The sequence below is a fragment of the Elephantulus edwardii genome, unplaced genomic scaffold (assembly GCF_000299155.1).
Source record: "Elephantulus edwardii isolate Elephantulus edwardi_28Jun2011 unplaced genomic scaffold, EleEdw1.0 scaffold00015, whole genome shotgun sequence".
NCBI lineage: Eukaryota > Metazoa > Chordata > Mammalia > Macroscelidea > Macroscelididae > Elephantulus > Elephantulus edwardii.
Genome location: NW_006399765.1, coordinates 23,631,684 through 23,638,155, shown reverse-complemented (window position 1 = coordinate 23,638,155; position 6,472 = coordinate 23,631,684). Strand labels below are relative to the sequence as shown.

General features: G+C 44.5%; 1 pseudogene; it reads right to left on the bottom strand.

Moving 5' to 3' along the window:
• Positions 1-1,852: 1,852 nt before the first annotated feature.
• LOC102870059 lies at positions 1,853-2,131 on the bottom strand (annotated as a pseudogene).
• Between the last annotated feature and the right edge of the window lie 4,341 nt (positions 2,132-6,472).

Here is a 6,472-nt window from a genome sequence, read left to right as displayed (position 1 = left end):
GGTGGTGGTTATGGTCTCTTTGGGGTATATTCCCAGTAGTGGAATTGCTGGGTCAAATGGTATCTCTATTTACAACTTTTTGAGAAAGTGCCATACCGCCTTCCACAGTGGTTGCACCATTTTACACTCCCACCAACAGTGAATAAGTGTTCTAGTTTCTTCACAACCTCACCAGCATTTGATGTTTGCTGTTTTGTTAAATTTTGCTCTTCTGACTGGGGTGAGATGATATCTCATAGTTGTTTTGTAACTTCATGTGATTTTTAAAAAATCTTAAGTGTTGAATGTTGCTTTTTTTACTTGTATATATCCCCTGCTGGTACTGTTGTTTTCTGCTGGTCAGTTCTGTGACTCCAGCTCCATCTCTAAAATCAGAATCCACACACCCACTGCTTTCAGATCCAGTCCAGTCCAGCAAGGCTCCATAACATTTCCAAGGCTATAAATCTTTATGGGAGGAGACAATAAAAATGTGCTACCAAAAAAAAAGGATTAGAAAAGACACATAAAACACATTCCCCAAACGTTTGTTATAGGATCCAATAGGCTGTGTGTCTGTGGAGTAGCTTTGTGCGTGAGGGAATAATTACAGTGCAGTTTGATAAACACTGGTAGGTAGAAGGCCCTAAGGACAGGAACAGAAATGGCTTCACAATAACTCTCCAAGGGTTTACTCATATTCGTGGTAGGAAGAATCTTAAAAATCAGAATCTGGAGGCCCAAGTTTCCACACTTGTCATGTAGTCCACTTCTGGGCGTAGGTGAAGTGTGAGGCGCCAGTGCACCTGACCTTGAGGAATGCTCCACAAATCTGTGTTTATCAAGTTCTCCTGGTAGTTCAAGAACTCCAACTCCTTAGATCTATACAGATTTACCACACAGTGCATGCTGCAGATTAGGACTTTTAAAAAGAACTTTAATTACCTAAGTGAAATGTTTCTGGGAAGAAACTCCTAAGTTGCTTATTGTGCAAATACAATTACAGCAGTGCTTACGTCTTTGGTAATTTTTTCACAAACTTTACTTGGTTCACTCACTACATCAGTCATGCTCCCACTTGACCACTTCTATTCTTTTTCTCAGTTGTGTAGATTCTTGGGGTAGAGATGGACTGTGACTTACTTAGGCAGTCCCATGATGGTGAATAATTAGGTCTTGATTACTCATGGTGCTACGGTGCACAACCTGAGCTTCTGTCCTGTGTGCTCGTGTGAATTTCTGTGGGAGAAACTCCAGTAGTAGAATCCTGAGGTCAGTGGGACGCACATTTTCAGTTTTGTAGTTAGTGTCAAGATTGTTTCCCTAGGGGAGCTCTGGTGGCCTAGTGGCAAGAAGCTGCACTGCAATCCCAGAGATGCGTGGTTCGAATCCACCCAATGCTCTGCCGAAGAAGGAGGGGCCATCTCCTCCTGTACCAATCAGATCTGATTTGACAGGACACACAGGCACACAGAAACACACACACACACACACACACACACACACACACACACACAAGAAATTTTTTTAAAAAAGAGTATAATTTAAAAAAAATAAAAAAGCAGGGGCCATATCTTTCCCATTCTTGAAAAGAAAAACCTTTTTTTTTTTTAAAAAAAAAAAGATTGTGTCCCTGAAAGAGGGTACCGATCAAGATCAGATTTTAGAGGTAGAAATTCACTGTTGAACCACCTCGCAGCTTTCAGCTCAAGAAACTAAACATGGAAGAATTTGGTGAAAATCACACAATGTGCTTGAGGCAGAGCCAACAACACAAACTCCTCACTCCATCCAGTGAGATGCTGATTTTTTTTTTTTTTACATAAATTAACCCATTTATTACAGGCTAGAGATGCTTCAAAAGGGGGAACTTCTACTGGTCTTTCAGTTCCTCCAGTCTTCTGATGGCTGACTTCACCGTGACGGCCGAGGTGGTGTTGTAGGTCCAGGTGCCACCAGCTACTGTCTTCATGCAAGAACCACACTGCCAGATGCCCACAGCTCTTCTCTTCATTTTGGTTTTGCCGCAGAAGGAGCAAGTGTACTTGGCATGCTGGCTGACTTCAATTTTCTTTACCATCTTCCTGAGCGAGGCACCATAACGGGTCCCGTATTTACCCACGATGCCGACTTTCTTGGTGTGTTTGGCCATTGCGCCGCAAACAAACACCAAACCCATGATGCTGATGTTTTTATCAAACTACTAAAAATCTTCTGGCTGTTTATCTTGTGTAGCCAAGTGTGAAGACTTGAGTGACAATGACATTGCTGCCAAGTTTGAATGTCATTCCTTAAGGCTGCGTCTTCAGTTCTTTAAGAAAGGGACTGTGCTTTGGATGCCCCTTGGAGAGCAACGTCCGACTCTCCTATGACTCAAACCCACTGTCATCTAGAGGGACAGCCTCGTGTAGTGAGTGCAGCGCTGGCTTTGCTCTGGATTGCAGAGTTTGAAAGCATCGGAGTTTGGGTTGAGGAATCCAACAGAGGGCACTGTGTGAACTGGACGCGGGGCTTCACAGAGAGGAACATTAGCTAAGAAACCACGAGGGTGCTAATTTATTCCTTGAATTTACTTTTCATTGAAGCCAGAATCATCTCTTCTCATTGTTGGTGCCGATATTCTAATGTTCCAGCAGAGGTTATTTAAGGGGACAAGAAGTGGCCACATACCAAAATTCCACAGACACTCCCTCACGGTTATCTAGAGCTTCAAACCAGTTCATTCCAGTTTGACCACCTGCTGAGAATCCGCATTTCCTTGCCAGATGTACTGAATGAGAATGTACATTTTAGCAGGATCACCAGGTGATTCTTTTGTGCATATTCGCTGCTCATAGTGACCCTGGAGACACCAGAATGAAGCTCTGCAGGTCCTGCCCGAGGCTTGTGAACGTGACTGTGCTTGGACCCCTTGTCACAGCCCCGTGTCAGTCCACTTCATGGAGGGTCTTCCTCTTTTTTCTCAATGACCTTCTCCAGGGACTGTCCCCTCCTAATAACAGGCCCAAAATATGTGAGATAAAGTTTCATCATCTCTGCTTCCAAGGGGCACTATGGCTGCATTTCTTTCAAGACAGATTTGTTTATTCTCCTGGTAGTCTGTGGATTAGCCAGTATTCTCCAATACTACGATTCAAAGGAATCAGTTCTTAGATTTTCCTTATCCCTTGTCCTATATTCACATGCAGGTGAATGAAAATAGCATGTCCTGAGTCAGTCCCACCTTAGTTCTCAAAGTGACACCCTTGCTCTTGAGCATTTTAAAGAGATTCTTGGCTACAGATTTGCCCAATGATAATACATCATTTGATTTCTTGATTACTTCTTCCATGGATGTTTGTGGATCCAGGAAAAATTAAATTCTTGGCAACTTCAGTCTTTTTTCCATTTAGCATTATTTTGTTCATTGGTCCAGTTCTTTATGTTCAGGTCTAATCCATCTTTTCACCCCTAATGTTTTAGAATAGTTTATTTGGTGCGGAGTGTTAGAGTGATTACAAAAAGAGACAAGGTCAGAGAGCCCAGCAATACTGACAAGAGTGGGTCGATGGCAGCCTGGACTGGGAGTAGTGGGAATTGGAAGAAGGTATCATCTTTGAAGGAGGAGTTGGCAAGAGTTCGTGATTGTTTTACAACACAAGGTAAAGGATATCATGCTAACATTTATTGAATATCTAATCCATCTTTGATCTTCACTAAGTGCTTCAAGTCCTCTTCATTTTCAGCAAGTACAAGTGTGTCATCTGCATAAAGCAGGTTGTTGAGGGTCTTTCTCCAGTCTTTTTTTTTTTTTATTTTGTGTATGTGTGTCTGTGTACCGTCAGATCAGATCTGACTGGTACAGGAGGAGATTTTCCCTCCTTTCCCGGCAGAGCATCTGGTGGATTTGAACCATGAGTCTCTGGGATTGCAGTGTAGCTTCTTGCCACTAGGCCACCAGAGCTCCCCTTCTTTCTCCAGTCTTGATGCCACATTCTTCTTCATCTGACCAGTTTATCAGTTAAATAGGTGCGGTTAGAGGATATAACCCTGATGCACATCTTTATGATTTTAAACCGTTCACCCTTCCCTTGTTCTCTTAGAAAGGCTCAGCAGCATATATACTAAGTTATATACATGGTATATGTTGTTGTTGTGTGTCATCAAGTGTGAACTAACCCCCAGCCGATCTTCCAGTGGTTTTTAGAGGCAGGCAGTTGAAGGAGATTGCCCATCCTTCTCCTTCTGAACAGCTAGTGCATTGAATCCACATGCCTTCAGGATTTCAGTAGAGCCTCTTATCACTAGGTACCAGAATACCACTGCTTTGCTTTAATCTCTCTCTGAACTTCTCTTAAATATCATCATTTGTTTTGTTCGTTATCTTCTGCTTAATGTATCTCAGTGAATGGTCTCTCTCTCTCTCTCTCTCTTTCTCCCTCTGGCCATCCAGAACCATAACTTAATTTTGAATCTCTGTCTCCTCACAGCCAGGTAGCTGCCTCATTCAAATAAGTCTCATACTCTGTGGTCCCTCCCTGTCTCTGCTCAGCATCTGTGGGTCAGTTCTTTACTACCTCTGCTGGCACTAAAGCCACATTCAGGTAAGTCTCCCAAATTCCTGACCTGAGCTCCAGCCAGAGCTCAGGACCCACCTCTCTGGGAGCAGAGGCAGTTGGGAGCCCATCCCTCCACTCCCTCAGCCCAACCCTTAGTGCTCTCAGGGCCTGGGCTCAGCCTCCGCCTTTGGTTGTCGGAAGAACAGCTGCTATTGGTGGAGAATTGATGGAATGAAACTCAGGCCTTTACAGGCATTGATGTAATTTCATTCTCATCTCAGGTGCTGGAGATAGGAGCTATGAGTCAGAAGCAACTCAATGAAGACTAACAATAGTAACATTTCCATGTGTGTAAACCGAGACCCAGAAGACTGCACTGTCTGGCTTAAAGTCCCACAACCAGGAACTGGTGCCATCGGGAGTTAAAGCCTGATGTGTCTCCAAGGAGGAAGCTCTTGGGGTATATAGTCTGGAGAATTACAACCCTCTGAAACTTTGAACCCACCAGCTGCTCTTCGTGAGAAAGATAGGCATTGTCCTTTTGTCCAATTTTTAGCCTCAGGGACCTGATGGAGGATCAGCTGTGAGCTGGAACTGACTGGATGACAACGGGGGGTTTTAAATTTTTTTTAAGTTTTATTATTTTTTTGTGTGTGTACCATCAAATCTGATCTGACAGGTACAGGAGGAGATTGTCCCTTCTTCTCCAGCAGAGCACCTGGTGGATTTGAACCGCATGCCTCTGGGATTGCAGTGCAGCTTCTTGCCACCTGGCCACCAGAGCTCCCTGACAATGGGGTTTTGAGAGTGCCTTCAGGAGGCCCCGACTTGCAGGATCAGCACATAACATCTCAGGCCGCTCTGAGCCGTAGTCTGCTGGGAGTTGCAGTTAATACAAAGGCCATGCCTCTGACAGTTTGAGTCATCATCAGCTCCAGAGAGGTAATGTGGGCATTCTGCTCTTGTGTGAGTTATAGCCGCAGAAACCCAACGGTGGGTCAGCTTTGCGTTGGTTCTGACTTGAGAGCAATGAATGTGAGTGAACCAAAAGGTTGACAGTTCGAATCTCCCAGCTGCTCTACTGGAGAAAGACGGGGCAGTCTCCTCCCACAAAGACTTACCTCCTTGGACACCCAATGGAGGGTCATTCTGAGTTAGAACTTTCTCAGTGGTGGCGGTGGCGTAGCGTGTTATGTGCTGGACTGCTAGCCTGTTGGTTAGCTGTTCTAATCCATCAGCAGTTCTTCAGGAGAAAGGTGGTCAGTCTCTTTCTGTAGAAGAGTCTGAGCCTTGGAAACCCAATGGGAGATTGCCATGAGTCGGAATATTTCTGTAAGATGCCAGAATGTTACAGCAGTTAAAACACTTGACTGCTAATGTAAAGATTGGTGGTTCAAACCCACCCGTTGCTCCAGGCGAGGCTAGCATAGCAATCTACTTCTGTGCAGAATACAGCAGAGGAATGTCCCTGGGGAAGGTCTTCTCTGCCCTTTGAGATCCTTGTGAGTAGACTCTGGGTGCCTTTCTTCTAGACTCTGTGCTCTTAACTGTTTCCCAACCAGTGAAATTAGAACCTCTAAGGACAGTTCTAAGAGAGGTGCCTTGAGAAAAATGTCAAAATCAGCAATGGCTTCTATTCCTACCTTAAAAAAAATCAACTCCAAAAAACCCAGTGGGCCTTAGACCTGGCATTAAGCTTACTGCTGAGGCTCAACATTAGGTCAGACAACAAGCATGCCTGTGCAGTGAACTGTGTAACAACAGGGACGCTCACTGCTTGGAGGAATCCAGCAGACGAGGTCAGAAGGGCAGTATTTCTCACGGAGAAAGCTTGGAAAGCAGGAGGAGAAGGGAGAGAAGGATGAATGGACGTGAGAGTCGTATGGAGAAGTGGTCAAGTTGATGTTATGATTTGGGGGCTGCAATTACTGCCACAAAACAAAACCTGTGTGAGT